This window comes from Pteropus alecto, unplaced genomic scaffold (assembly GCF_000325575.1).
Source record: "Pteropus alecto unplaced genomic scaffold, ASM32557v1 scaffold50, whole genome shotgun sequence".
Taxonomy (NCBI): domain Eukaryota; kingdom Metazoa; phylum Chordata; class Mammalia; order Chiroptera; family Pteropodidae; genus Pteropus; species Pteropus alecto.
This window is the reverse complement of record NW_006431918.1, coordinates 6,051,769-6,067,870: the sequence shown is the minus strand read 5'-3', so window position 1 is coordinate 6,067,870 and position 16,102 is coordinate 6,051,769. Positions and strand designations below refer to the sequence as shown.

General features: G+C 41.5%; 1 protein-coding gene across 3 annotated transcripts in view; it reads left to right on the top strand.

The window, feature by feature from the left end:
* Positions 1 to 16,102, top strand: part of TRIM2 (tripartite motif containing 2) — a 120,820-nt gene that overhangs the window by 21,213 nt on the left and 83,505 nt on the right. The window contains exon 1 of one of the 3 annotated variants that reach the window (XM_025042671.1): positions 9,354 to 9,463. The exons of the other annotated variants lie outside the window; for them this stretch is intronic. The gene's annotated coding sequence lies outside the window, so the exon portion shown is untranslated. Of the gene's footprint in view, positions 1 to 9,353; positions 9,464 to 16,102 lie in introns of those variants that run through there. 3 annotated transcript variants of the gene reach the window in all.

Sequence of the window (16,102 nt, the reverse complement as noted above, 5' to 3'; positions counted from 1 at the left end):
TAGCTCCTTTAAGCATCCCACAGAGCAGTTCATTCATTCATTCATTTATTCAGTAAATATATAACAAGTGCCCACTGTGCCAGACATTGTCCTGAGTGCTGGGGATGCCCTATCCTCAAAGAGATGTGCTTATACACTTGTCTCAAGTGTCACATAGAGCCCTCTGGGGGTGTAAAAAGTGACAAGGGCTAAGGAAGAGAACCTCAGGAGAATGAGCATTTATAGTTACAATCATAATGGTAGTAAGAGCTCACTCTTACATAATGAAACTTGCACTGTTGTTCTAAGTTCTAGTTGATATATTTTCATAGCAAGTCTGTGAGGTGCATACCACTATTAAATCAATTTTACAGATGAGGAAATTGAGGCCCATAGAGATTTGGTGAATTGCCGAGGTCTCACAGAATTGGTGGGATCCTGTCCAGGCAGTTAGCATTAACCACTAAGCAGTACTGCCTCTCTAGAAAGCCTACGAAAGGCAGTCGAGGGAAAAGAGTTTTAAAGACTCTATGTGCTCTGATCACAACCGTTAGGCTAGGGGAGCAGTTCCAGCACACAAAGCAGGGACCACGTGATGGTCAGATTCTGAGCAGAATGAGGGCTTGCTGCCCTTGGCCCCAGCGGACACACCAGACTTACTCCAGACAAAGACATTCCAGAATGTGAGGATGGTAGCCCTGCAGTTGCCACCACCCAGACTAAACACAGGCCTGGCTTCCAACCTTCCCCTCTCCACTGGGGAGATGTATGGAGTACAGGGCCAGGATGCAGAAGTGGGGAGTGGCTTCCCTACCTCGGGGCTGTCCCTTCTTGCTCCCTTGGCATGGTCAGATGCCTGTTGGCTTCTTTCCTCTTTCTTGGCCCAGCTCATGACTCCCTGACTCTCCCCAGATGACACTGGGCCCTCTGTGCTGGGGAGGGTGCTGCACAGGGGTCAGAAGACAGGGGTCTCCATTCTCCGATGGTCGTCTGGCATCTACTTCCTATTCCGAGGGCCTGGCGATGGAGCACTTTCCTTTTAGAAATGGGTGTGCTCTAGAAGATGGTGCGCCTGAAGCCTAAGTAGCAGACTGAATCCTAATGAACAACAGTTTTGCTTTTGCTCATCTCTGACACTTTCTGTGTCTGCGAAAAGAAAGCAAGAGAAGGACTCATTGAGGCTTCCTACCCACCTCAGTCCACTGAGGGCTCACAGCGGCCCATTTGACAAGGTGAGGAAACTGAGCCCTCAGAGAGACAATGAGCAACAGGAGGAGGTGAGGAGGAAGTCCTTTAGTCTGGAATCGGAAGTCCCGAGAACTTGTTCACTGCTATATCTGCAACATCCAGGATAGCACCTGAAGCATAATAAAGATCTGATGAATGAATGAATGAATGAATGAATGAATGAATGAATGAATGAATGAATGAATGAATGAATGAATGAATGAATGAATGAATGAATGAATGAATGAATGAATGAATGAATGAATGAATGAATGAATGAATGAATGAATGAATGAATGAATGAATGAATGAATGAATGAATGAATGAATGAATGAATGAATGAATGAATGAATGAATGAATGAATGAATGAATGAATGAATGAATGAATGAATGAATGAATGAATGAATGAATGAATGAATGAATGAATGAATGAATGAATGAATGAATGAATGAATGAATGAATGAATGAATGAATGAATGAATGAATGAATGAATGAATGAATGAATGAATGAATGAATGAATGAATGAATGAATGAATGAATGAATGAATGAATGAATGAATGAATGAATGAATGAATGAATGAATGAATGAATGAATGAATGAATGAATGAATGAATGAATGAATGAATGAATGAATGAATGAATGAATGAATGAATGAATGAATGAATGAATGAATGAATGAATGAATGAATGAATGAATGAATGAATGAATGAATGAATGAATGAATGAATGAATGAATGAATGAATGAATGAATGAATGAATGAATGAATGAATGAATGAATGAATGAATGAATGAATGAATGAATGAATGAATGAATGAATGAATGAATGAATGAATGAATGAATGAATGAATGAATGAATGAATGAATGAATGAATGAATGAATGAATGAATGAATGAATGAATGAATGAATGAATGAATGAATGAATGAATGAATGAATGAATGAATGAATGAATGAATGAATGAATGAATGAATGAATGAATGAATGAATGAATAGATGGATGACAAGGGCAGCTTTGGGTGTCTGGCCCCCAAGACCGAGCCGCACCGCATGTCGCTGCCACAGACCCCACTTGCTCCGGGGCCATTCCTGCCTGTGCAGGGGCAGAGCCTCTCTCTCCTCTGCTGCTTAGCCTTCTGTGGGCCGGGGCTGAGGACATCGATAGACCAGTGATTCTCAACCAAAGCGGACTTTGTCCCTGTGGGAAAAATCACGGGACATTTGGCGAGGTCTGGAGACATTTTTGGCTGTCACAGTGGAGGACCGAGAAGAGGTGCTTCTGGCATCTAGTAGAAGCCAGGGATACTGATAAACATTCTCCAGTGCACCGCCCCACAAAAAAATTATCCGGCCCAAAATATCAACAGTACCGAGGCTGAGGAACCCCGCGACAGCCTGAGGGAGAGTCTGCTCTGAGTGGTGGGAACTAGGTCGCTCCAGCTCCTTGGATGGCAGTTTACTTAGCTATGACGTAATGACCGCTTAGGTTACATTGGCTCTAGCGTGCTGCGATTCAGCGAGGCTGACCAAACTGGAGATTAAAGACGGGATGTCAATGTCTTCAGTAGCTCATGCTTTGAAAAAAAGCAGGAGAAATATGGAAGGTCTAAAAGAGACTTTCTAAGAAACAGTGCTTAAACCTCAGCCGAAACTTTAAAAATTTGAACCGTTTCGTCCTCATAAAACCTGTAAAAGGAGCTGGAAGGGCCCTGTTTTCATGCTTTGTCGTTAAGAATTCTTGTTGGGACTCGAGGGACAGCCCTGAGCAGAATCTTCTCCTAGAATTACACAGAACCTAAGATGCCAGCCAGCTGGGACTGAGGGCCGCTTTTCAAGTATTGTCCCAGCTGCCAAGTCCCTAAAAGCAGTAGCAGAGCTCTCCCACGTCTGGGCCCTTCTTCCAAGGCCTCTGACTGAATCAGAACCACACCCTGTCTGCTCATGTCTCTCTTCATATCACAAAGAGTCTGCTCTTCCCAACCTTAAAGCATAACCAGAAGGGAAAGAATGAGAAAAAACAAGCTTTGCCTACATGGGGGAACTGGCCTAAATAGAGTGCAATTGTGAGAGTTGCCCAAATAGAATGAATATTATATTTATTGGAACTTTCCAAAAAAAAAGCAATAGATTCTCATAAAATCCCCTCACCACAAAACAGTAAAGGCTGTTTTTATGTTCTGTAAAAAAAATATATCCAGTATTAAAAATTCAAAGCGTGCTTGTAAAACGTGCTATTTCTAAAGAGAAAATTCTGTATGATGATACCTCTGATTAAGGATCTATCACCATGTCATAAATATGACAAATTTTAATTTCATAATGTTTAAGAAATAGGTTTATAGAAGTATCAGAATTTATTTCTAGATATCTACAGTCACAAATTACACCTATGTAATGAGAATGCTTTCGGCATCAGTGTAAACAGAGGCTCCAAAAGTCAAGAAAAAATTAGTAGATGCCGTCTACACCCAGGGCCCAAAGCACAATGGGTCCAGTATGAAGGACTTACTTAGGGGGTAGTCAGGAACTGTTTTGTGACATTAATGCCATCGCGCACCTTCAGGCTTTCTTTGGACTTTAGAGAGATGGTCAGAGTACGCGCTTTCCTCTCCCACCCCAAACCAAGGCAGAGGAAGGGGTGCTTCCTCCTCGCCTTAAACCAAGTGACAAAGGGGAAACCTCCAGGAGGAACCAGCCCTGCCAACACCTTGAGTTGGGACCTCTGGGCTCCAGAACTGTGAGAGAATGAATTTCTGTTGTTTTACGCTTCTATGTTCCAGCATAACTGATGCAAGGCCCCTGGGTATTTTTATTCCTTACTATCCAGAGTTAGTTCTACCTTCATATCTTATTTCTGCTGTTTGTTTTTACTTTCTCTGAACTAATCTTATTGGAATTTTGTTCTCTTGGTAGTTGAGCACGATTACCTAGAAGGTCATAAAATTCTCTAAGCTTCAGTTTCCTCATCTATAAAATGAGTGTGAGTTCCTACAGCCTAAGGTCGGTTGGGAGGATTAAGTGAGTTAATGCATTTAAACGCTCTTAGAACAGTGCCTAGCATGTAGCAGATTCAGTATATATATTATTACTATTATTATTAAGTTCTGCTCCCACTTCCGAAGGGTTAGCTCAGCTCGTGGCTTACCCAAAATTAATGGTACATTTTCTTCTATCATTTGGGTTATTGGTGAAAAAATTTCATTACTCTTGGATCTAGAATGATCTTTTATTATGGGTTTGGGGATTAATTCTGAACTAGGTTTTCAGCAAATTCTCTCATGGTCTTCACCAGCTAATTGAAAATCTTTGTGGTGTTGAAGCTCACTTATCATGGTGTAGCCAATGGGCTGGGCGATGGGCAAGTGGGCCCATGGCCGTGGCTTGGCCCACTATATAAGTTAATTTTCTGCTCTTTTCCATGGTTACAGCCTCACTTTAGGCAACATTTTACAAATGTGAGCCATTGGTCATATGGGGACAGAGCAAAAGACTAGAGAAGGCTGGTAAAAATCCACCAGCATGGTCGGGAAAATGAAAGTACATTCATGTCAATGTGTGGTTAGCAGAGTTTTCTCCATGGCTCAACTTCACATGTAACCTGACCTGAAGCCCTACTATTACTGTCTTTCTTAGAGAAGTACAAAGAAATCATGTAGTATAACAAATATGGAACATCCACATAATTTGTTATAAATTGTCTCATCTACAAAGATGAAATGCATTTGAGGATGATGAACATTTAATGGAATGTGTTTAGAACTTTTCATCTCTGTCACAAGTTGTGGGCTGACCTAAGCGTGAGTGATTTTTATCCATAATTTATGATGCACTGAGGAACAACTAAACAGAACAAAGTCAAAAGCCTTCTCAAAGTCAAGGAAGAGTGTAGCTTTCATTCTGTCTACCTGCAAAGTCCTTCAATGCCACTGATTGTTAAATCTTCAGCTTCTCCTATTTATTAAGTCATATTGCCCGTGTATGTCTTTTATTTCCTTAAAAAAGAAAGTAACGGATTTTAAAAATACATAATTTAGGTTTAGAAGTTTGTAATTTCTAGAGTTAACTAGGAGGACTTAAGAGGTCTAACCATTTACCTATTTGTTTACTATCCAAATGGCCTCTGTTGTGACCTCACCCAATTTCATTAACCATATTAACAGGAGAAGCTAATACTATGTGTATATCACTTTTTAAAAAATATCAGTAAACAGTTTAATAGTTTTCCTTCAGTAGAACGTTTTGTATGTTAGCAAATCAGGGGTTTGATAGCGAGTACACTGTGGAATGGTGAACTAAGTCAGTTAATGGCGACTTCAGCTCTTTAGAAGGGCTGGGTGAAGCTCTGCTCATGGGTAATTGAAGCCTCGGGTTGCCAAGAGGTAGATGACTAAGAGGTGGTTGTTTCTGATCAAGAGTAAAATTTTTAATTGGATGGTGAGCATTCTCAAAGGGCATATAGCAATTTTCTGAATTGCATAATCTAATGGTTTGAAATTTAGAAAGTGGTGATGTCATCTTTCCAACTGTAATTATTTTGTGTATTATTTTTAATAACAGCAATAGGCCAATGCCAAGGAATAGGACGGTCGGAAAGAAAGAGGCCTCGGGGATGTGTGGAACAGCTTTGTCAGAGAGTTTCAGTCGTGCATGATTGTGCTTTCTTGATGAAATTCCTGGCAAAGTCTTCTATGTTTTCAAAGCCTCTTACTCCTCCTTGTTCTCAGTTCATTTACTGTCTCACCTTTCAAAGAGGTTTACCTGTGTTAAAATGAACTTAGTTCAAATATAGTCCTTTCCAGATTACAACTTGTGAATCTCTTCTGTATTGTTTTTTTAACAAAATATATGATGAAAGAAATAGTAAACTTACTGAGAATATCCAACATTCAGTAGGTCATTACTCTCAAAAGTTTTAGAGAGGACGAATTATGTCTACTAACACTACGGACTGTTAGAGGATTTGAGATCTACTCAGTGAGAGATTAATTTTTGTGTGTGTACATGACATTGTAGAAAGAACGCTGGACTAGGAGTTAAGAGACTTGAGTCCTACTCCTGGTTTTTCTACTATCTTCAACATAACTCTGGGCATGTCACTTAATTTTGCAGGGCATCAGATTTCCCACCTAAAAAAAATGAGGGTATCTGCTCAGATTACTTAGAAAATCCCTCATTTTCTAAAGTTCTATGGTTGTTTTCTGAAAATGAGGCTGAGTAAAAGTTTGACAGTTTTGTTTTTTCTCTGGTTTGTATCCTTGTCCCACTGGAAAGAGAGCGACACTCTCTTTCTGACGTCTAGAATTCTTCCTAAAAAGTTTTAGTCATTTATTTATTTTTCCTTTTGCATATGGAAACATCTTTCCCCCAGTGGATTCAGTTCTTCATGTGCCTCTGCTCAGGAAGTACGTGGTGAAAACAGAAAGAACCTGGCTTCACTGCCTGCGGGCTGAGTGACTTTGAGAAGTTAATTAAACTCTCTGAGTCTCAGTTTCCGTATCTATAACATTGGAATTATAATTCCTACCAGCACCACTCCAAGTGGTTTTGAATAGTAAACAAGATTAAGCATGAGATGACCTAGCATGTAGCAGCCATTTACTAGCCATTAATTTCTCTCGCCCTGCCTGCCACCTTCCTTTCCACGTTAGACGGTCCTGTTCTTGCTCACCTCTGATAGAGGACAGGGTGCACCCAGCTGCCCCCGCAGTATCTGGCACTTGATGCCGAACAATGCATAAATATTGCACGAACTAATGAATTGAATAAATCTTTTAAAAATCTTTAGGAAACTCATGGGATAACCTTTCAAGGAAGGCTCCTGTTGAACTCAGAAGATACTGAAGCTTATTTAAAACAAACAGACAAACCCCACAAAAGTGAAAAATTTAGTGGCATATAGTACACGCACGACGTTATACAACCACCGCCTCTATCTAGTTCCAAAATAAAGCCCTGCACGTATTAAGCAGTTTCTCCCTACCCTCCACCCCCCTAGTCCTTGGCAACCACCAACCTGCATTCTGTCTCTATAGATTTATCTATTCTAGATATTTCATATAAATGGAATCATATTACATGTGACCTTTTGTGTCTGGCTTCTTTCACTTAGCATAATATTTCTGAGGTCCATCCGTGTTGTAATATATATCAGTACTTCATTTTTACAGGTGAATATCATTTCATTGTACGTCTATCCACAATTTGTTTATCCATCAAACTGTCGAAGGACATTTAGATTGTTTTTACTTTTCAGCTATTGTGAATAATGCTGCTATGCACACGAGTATACACGTATTTGAGTGCTTGTTTTCAATTCTTAGGGTATATTCCCAGGAGCGGAATTGCTGGGTCACATGGTAATTCTATGTTTGACTTTTTGATGAACTGCAGAACTGTTTTTCACAGCAGCTGAATCATTTTATATTCTTACTAGCAACATACGAGGGTTCTAGTTTCTCCTCATATATATGTGAAAATATACATATATATTTTCTAGTGGTTGTGAAGTGCTAGCTCATTTGTTTTGATTTGTATTTCTCTAATGACTGATGATATTGAGCATATTTTTATGTACTTGTTGGCCATTTGTATATCATTTTTGAAGAAATGTCTATTTAAGACCTTTGCCCATTTTAAAATTGGGTTGTTTATCTTTTCGTTGTTGAGTTGTATGAGTTCTTTATATATTCTGGACATTAGACCCTTATCAGATGTATGATTTACAAATATTTTCTTGTATTCTGTAGGTCATTTTTTCACTTTCTTGATAACTAATGTTCTTCGAAGCACCAGTTTTTAATTTTGATGAAGTCCAATTTATCTATTTTTTCTTTTATTATTCATGCATTTGATGACTTGAAGCTTTTTTAATGACAAGATCTTAGTGCTTTAGAGGCAGCAACCTGTACTTTAAAATAAGAGCCATGCACATGCAGAAGTGATAGCTCCTTTGCAATCATTACAAAAGAAGGGCCAGAAGCAGCCTCATTTGGAAGAGCTACCAGAGGAATCTTCCTTTAATACAAATTAAGCATCAGCAGCAGAATCATAAATATTTTTAAACTAACAGATTAGAAAAGATGGTGTCTTTGGATTATTATTTTTATCAAAATCAGAAGGGCTTGATATAGAGTTTGTGGGAAACAAGTATATTTCAACCTTTTTCTCTTTCTCTGCTGGTTAATTTTGATAGCTACTGTGCTTCCTTGTATAAATAATGAGACTATCCCAAATTGTAATGACTGTAATTTTCTCAAAGTTTGTGTGCCTGTCATTTATGCAATGCCCCAAGTCAATCAAATAGCTCTTAGCTTTATGTTTATCTCAGTGGATTATTTAGGAATCACAGAAAGAAAAAAAGCCAAAATTCACTTTTTGGTTTTTGGTTATTATTATGATTACGGGGTATTGAAAGGTTAAGCTGACATAGTAGCTTTAAAAGCAGAATTTAGTTAAGTTCAGGAGAGAGAAAAAAGCCACTGGCTGTTGGGCCTTCTTCTTCCAAACATAACTAACTTCTGCTTCATTTGCATATGTGTGATCAGATTAAGGAATCCTTTAAGAAATGAACATGAGCCACTTATATTCGGGGAATAAAATAAGCCCATTTCTCTGGGTTCTGAGGGCCTACCAATCAAATCAAGAGTTTTCTCTGTGGATGTAGTGAGTGCCTCTCATCAGATATTATAGTCATCAGAAGAAGCACGTCATAAAAGCATCTTCCTTGGACTTTATTCTTTAATTGAAAAACTCCTTTGTACCTCAGCGAATACTACATTTATTAACCCCAGAAGAGCAAAGATGGCTAATGTAACACAAATGTCTATGGCTTTTAAAATATATATTATTAGATGTGAGGCATACAAACTCCTCCTTGAAACAGTGATTAAAGTTTTCCACTTGGACCCCTTTCATGCTGCTGGGCTGTACGGGGGAGGACTCTGGCCCTTCCTATTCGTGTTCCCCGCGTTCCATCTCCCCTACTTCAGGATGAAACACAATACCTTAAGCTAACAGAGCCCAAAGAGGCTGATCATTGGTTCCCTTTGTCCCTTGATACTGCAGCCCCGCCCCGTTGGCTTGCACTGACAAGCTGTTTATATTTTTGTAAGGGCCACCCTTTAACTCGGCAGCCTGATGACTATAATGGGCCCAATTGTCTTCGGGCTGCGGAGAGCTGAGTCCCCACACCCGAGGAGCCTGGGGCCCGACTCCGATGCACAGGAATGGCTGTTAGGAAACACGGGTAAGGACGCCCCTGAGTGTGTGACGAGGCTTCTTCTGAGCTGGCTGGTTAATCCTGGGTACTGGTGGGGAGCCGCAATGGAGTTGCTGGATTTTTCCTGGTTTTAATTATTTGCCTTCTGAAGACTGAAGGAGAAGATTGGTTCTCTAGGATTTGCTGACAAAGCTCATAGCGATCCCCATCAACTCAGGCAACAAAGAAGCAGGGAAGCAAAAAAATTGGGAGAGAGATGCATTTTGGTGCTGGGCTTGACACCAAAGCAACGTGGAAGAGGCAGAGCTTACTGCCGCTTCAGTGATGTTGTGGGAATCAAAGGCTGTTTTATTTTCTAACTTAACTGTGCACAGCCAGTTTAGCTCTGGCTCTGTGTGGCTTCTGTGAGCCAGCTGTTAGCCGATGTAACTCAGTAGACCTCTTTTGAAAGGGTCTAATATCTGCTGGTATTTTCAAAGGGCAAACCGAAGTGGTCTTGTATGTCATAAATCGTCCTATTCAGAAATGCGGGAAACGGTTTAGAGCTGGCAGGTTGTAAAGTTTTATTGCCCCATAAAAGTGCTCTGAGGGCACTGTGGCCCTCTTCTGCAGTGCAGGAATGAAGGAACAGCCCCAGGTGATTAGAGCATTTGTCCTTGACTATTCAAGAGAGAAGGCAGTGGAGGGGAGGACACCACATGTGATGGGGGTGAACCACGAAATGGGCCTCCCCAGCCCACCTGCGAGTTCTTTCTGCTTTCCAGCCTGTGAATGAGTGAGGGTGGAAAACCATACATACTGGTCTTTGGGGCCTGATTTCATTGTCTTGATGCCCCATTTGGCACCGAGTAAGACACCTCTTATGGTGCAGAGGGACACATGAAACAAGGAAGGGGAGTGTGCTGTCGTTTATACCCCAAGTGGAGGACAAGGGGATGGAGCAACGAAAGCCCTGGGAATTGCTTTGGGAAGTCCTGCCTTCCGCTGAATAGAGAATTACCTACAGGCAGCTTTGATGGGAGAATTTTGTTCTTTCCTTTCTGATGAGCCTCGTGGTATTAAGTCAGTGAACTCACAGTCTGTGTTTGATATGGACAAGAGCCTGAAAAATCGAAGAGGTGTGGTTTAATTTTTAGATAAAGCAAAAGGTGAATTGTGGGACTTCAGTACCTCTAGTGCCTTATAAATCTTCCCACCTCTTCTAATCCCCCAAATTTGTATTTATTATCTAAAGACAGCATATTTAAAGTCAGCATTGTTTGATGACTCCTAGAGGAATTAAATCAGATGCAAATTCATTTTTTAAGTGAATTTGACCCAGAGCAACAGGAATGTTTTGGTACAGTGTATGAAAACATCAGGTGGTTTCGAAGTGAGGCCAAGGTCTCCCTCAGTGGCCCAAGAGAGAGCCTGGGAAAGGTGGGTGAGTAGCCCAGGGGGTGGTTTCATTAAGGAACAGAACTCTGATTCTGCCAGGTCTGCCCTAGGTCAGGGGAGGCTCAGCAAGAAAAGCAGGATGTGCATCATCCCCACCTCTTGCCTCCAGCCTCCTGGCTTCCTGCAGGTTCTCACATTCCCACCCAAAGCGCATCTCTTGGTGATGGCAGGATGAGGAAGAGCAAAGAGGAGGCCTGGTGACAGAGAGGAGGGGGTGAATTCCAGGAGACCCCACAAGGCACAAAGACAGCTCTTGCCTGACTTTCCTGATCAGTTTGGTAGGCATGCCAGACTCCTGGAATTTCGGAAACTTACTGCATATTTTCAGATAGAGACTTTACATAAACTAATGCTAAACTAGGAGATTTATAATACAAAGTAATATTTTCCTAGAGCTTGTAAATACTGAGAGCTTATGAAACCCATGTAACCAGCATATATGGATGACAATGACAAATACTAACAGTAACAATAGCCATCATTTACTGAGCACCTATTGTGAACCAGGCCTTTACATGTATTATCTCACTCAGTCCTCACTAACCCCTTTGATGTAAGAATAGTTATTGTCCTCATTTTACAGAGAAGGAAACTGGAGCACAGAGAGGTTAAGTAACTTGTACAAAGTCACACAGCTAGAAAGTGACCAGAAATTTGAATTATTAGAAAGGTAGACAGTACATAACCTTGTATTATGAAGTGAGGATTTTCTATGAAATGTAGTTGACATTCACATTCATAGTTTTTCAAGAATCCATCGAGACACTGCCACCAAAATGTGACCTCCTACAGGAAGCTAATTGGCATCTGGGAAGGAAAGCCAAGAACCACTTCCTTTAAATGAGCAACAGTGCCAAAGCATAACAGCCTTGCCGCAGTCAGCCCAATGCCAGGAAAGGCCAGCTAAGGGGAAGCATTTGGGGCCTGGCCCTGCCACACTGGTGGGCCTGTGCTATATGGTGACCCATCAAAAAAGCTGGAAGGTGAATCAGAAACACAGACTGAGATTGTGTTCCCTAGGGATCCCCTGGGAGCCATTTAGATATGCATCATCTCACCTTAAGCCGTGCCTGCTGGGAACACTATCCCTTATCACACCTGCAGTGCTGGTCAGCTTTTCAAGGAGCCCATTTCCTGGTATGTAGGTCTTTAACCAGCAGGTGTATTTGCCCACTCTCAGCCTGTGCCTTCTAGTACCATACCTGACAAGCTGACATTGAGAGAATGGCACACTTCACATTTTGCAGCCGTTGTGCAAATAGAACTTCAGTGAAATTCCTCAATTGACTCTAGAAACCGCAAGGAGCCAAAGGGCCAACCTCTAACTCTACAAACATCAGGTATGCTTCTGACACCAGTCTCTGGAACTAATTTGGAGAATGCTCTCTATTATTAAGGGGTATGTAGGAGGAAGATATTTAAATCTGTAGCACCCTCAAAACCTGGCTATACACCAAGTCAGAACAGGCAGTTTCCGGTGTGTGTCCTTTGATGGATTAGGGAGCTGAATGTACCCTGAGATCCCACCATGGAGTTCTCACTCAGTGCACTTCCTCCCGCCAGCTTCTCCAAAGGGTAGGACACAGGATGTAAACTGAACTTCGAAGCTGTAACCTGACCTCAGAACTATGTACCACAAAGAGTACTTCTGTGTTTTCCAAGGTAGTTTCAAATCCATGGAGTTGCCCAAGATATTTCTGATTACAAGATAGGGTGATTTAATTTTAAATCCAGGAGCTTTAAGCAAAATGTTGCTGAGACTTTAAGCCTCTGTCTGCTGCAGAAGTTCTGGGAAATCTGCGAGGCAGGCTGCCTCCAAGGCCCTCAGTGCTTCCTGGGCAATGACCAGACTTCCAGGAATGGCCAGGAGAGCTGCATACCTTTGATAGGTCACTGGGGACCAAGTGACAAGAGCCAGAGCTGTCAGGATGTGGGATTCTTGACCTGTGCCCGTCACTGGATGCTTCTATTTTCTTAAGAGCACTTTTAACGAAAAAACAGCAGCAATCAGTGATTTCTTAGAAATGTGGCCCCTTTAAATATACCCTCCACAAGGGCAGGTATTGTGTCTTCTGGATACTCCCTGTGTTCTGGGCACACTGGGAGGACAGCATAAATACTAATTAACACCGGTCCATTACGAAAAGAAAATAGAAGGACCCCTATAAGGTAGCAGCAATCCTCCAAGCCCCAGAAGCCTTGTTGGAACTGTGACAAGGAAGAATAGTGACAAAGCCTAAAAAAAGCAGCTCTCTTCCCACACTCAACAGATGCAATGAACCAAGGGGCACCATTGTCTGAGCTGTCACGGCAAGGCTGGGAGGGGCGATGCAGGTGCCCAGCCTTCCCCATCGCTGGCAGGGGTCTTCAGGGAATGCTGGCCTCCCGTGTGGGGCTACCTTTTTCTCATAGGCCATGCCGACCAGGGCTCCACAGCTGCCATCTGCAAGCAGACCTCATGGTGTCTTAAGCTTCTGGATATGGCTTTGAAGAACAGGGTCCTTGGAGAGGGGACCTGCTGAGAATGAAGGGTCCAGAGGTCGGGGTGGAATAGAGCTGGGAGGAAATGGGCTTCGTGACCGCTGATCCTTGTCCTTTCCAGGAAATTGGGGTTACTGGGTCAGAAAAACATCCCATTACCAGCTGGGTTTCCAAGGCTGATTGTAACCCTGCTCCTTGAGAATGAACCACATCCAGATTGTGTTCACACCCCCACCGAGAGCTTCAGGAAGGGGGTGGGGTCCCATCAGAGCAGTTCCCAGTTATTGCACATCCGCACGTCTCCTCCCCCAAATGGACGTAAATCTGTCTTCTGCATTCCCTGTCCCTTAGTCTCTGAAAAGCCCAAAGCGGGGTGGGGGTGGGGGCAGCAGGCAGGGAAAAGAAAGAGGTGAACTGGGAACTAGAAATTAGAAAAAACATCCCAGCTCCTTCCTCTCGCCAAGACTTGTTTGTTGCTGTGATGGGAGTTTTTGTTTGGGGGCCTTTCAATTTTCCCTTCTAATCAAAGCAGTCTGCTCTGGCGCTGCCAGTAGAACAGCTCCTCCCAGTCCTTTCTCGTGGTGACTGTGCATAGCATCCACGCCTGGGCTTGTATCTGCGATCCCTTCTATTAATTCCAAGGGGAATTTACCTTCTATTCTGTTTGACTTCTCCTCCCAGGGCACGTCTTTTCTCCTCTTTCCGGTCATCTAACTTCTTTCAAATGTTTGTCTATTATAAATAACACTGTGATGAATGTTTTTGTAATAATAGCTAATATATAATTCTTAACATTGGTTGAATCACTACCTGTGTGACAGGCATTGTTTTAGGTTCTTTATACTCTGCAACTAATTCAATCTTTGTACAACCATTTAACAGATGGGGAAACTGAGGCACAGGGCAGTTGGTTAAATGTTTTGTCCCAGATTGCACAAATAAGAAGTGGCAGAGCTCTCTCGGAGCTGCTGCTCTTAGATGATGTCAGTATATATGTCTGTGATCACATCTCTGATATTGCTTTGGGAAAGATTTTAAAACTAGAATTACTAAGGCGTAAGTTATAAACTTTTTTAAGGACCTGTATACATATCACAAAGTGACTTCCCAGTAACACTGGATGGTTATGCTCATTTGGATCCCCATGAGCACTGTGCAACTGATCAAGGACCCGAAAGCTAGGTAAGCCCCTGGTGAATGGAGACGTCCCACTAGCCCCTCTGCCATGTGTCCACTGGCCCTTTCAGTGTCTGTGGGCTGATTTGGGCACCGACCACCATGAATGATATTGTTTTCATGAAAAAATACATCTAGTTCTAAACTACATTTGGGAAATAAAAGAAAGGACATTATTTGGGATGGTGGTAATGTCCTATTCTTCATCTGGATGGTGCATACGCTGTTGTGGTTCATGTATGACAATTCACTGAACTGTTGCCTTTTGACTTGTGCACTTTTCTGCTTGTAATTTATACTTATTAAAAGTTTATATTTTTAAAAAACTATATCAAATATATGCATATATATATATGAAGTTAGATGCAGAATACACTGAACTCTACCGTAAAGAATAAGAAAAGGACTCAATTGTCACCATATTTTCTCCACCTGAAGGATAAAAGGAGATTTTGAAAGAAACACTTTCATGGTCCCCTTTATTTTTCATCTCTAATTCAAGAATTGAAAAGATATTAAATCATAATAGTTCTAAGAAATATAGATCTTTAAAAAAGTTCTTTGCCTGATTTTATTGTTCATTTGTTTTGTCCAAGTGTTTTTCATTTGAAACTTCAAAAACATGACACATTTTAAAAATATAGAGTTATGATGACTGAGTTTTTGGCAAGAACTTGAGAACTTAGACCCCAGAGAGAGTTGTTCTCTTTCTCTCTTGGCTTTCTACTGTGTTCTTCCTTAATATTTGGTTTTGAAGTCGTGTGTGGTTCTGTGATATGGCCTGATGCCTCTATTGAGTGACGGTCCCTAGAGACTCAGGAACATCTGTCCATGGCTAATGGATCAGCCTAAGATGATCATAGATGATCATTTCAAGAAAACATAAGAAAATCTGCTCTTACTCTAATGGAAGCCAGTAGTAGTTTCTTTGTCAACTTTCCAATTGTTTTGAAATATTATTTAGTGCTTATTTGCCTGTGCTGACTTTATATTCAACTTAAAATTGTTTAGCCGCATTCAGTTTCTTAGTCCCTGGACTCCAGTTGTAATTTTTATCAGTTTTTATTCTTCTGCCACAGAGGACTTAAGTGGCTACAGAATTAGAAGGGATCTTCACCTTTTATGATAAGACAAAAGGAGGCATGTTTCCCAATTCTTCCCTTAGTTTCTACCTCCAAAACTTCTCAACATGAGGTTCTGTGAGGTCTTTGATTTGAGTTATTAATATTCCTTTGTTTAGACTGACTTTCTTCTACCCAACATCTTGCCATTACCACTTATTAGTCAGCTCAGGCTGCCATGCAAAATACCACAGACTGGGTGACTTAAACAACAGAAATATATTTTATCATGGTTCTGACAACTGGAAGTCCAAGATCAAGGTGGCCGCCTGGTTAGATTCTGATGAGAGCTCTCTTTCTGGTTTGCAGACAGTGTCTTTTCCTATGACATGATATGACCTTTTCACTGTGCATGCACGTGGAGAGAGAGGAAGCTCTGGCGTCCCTTCCTCTGCTTATAAGAATACTATTCCTATTGGAATAGCTATCCATCCTCATAACCTCATTTAAC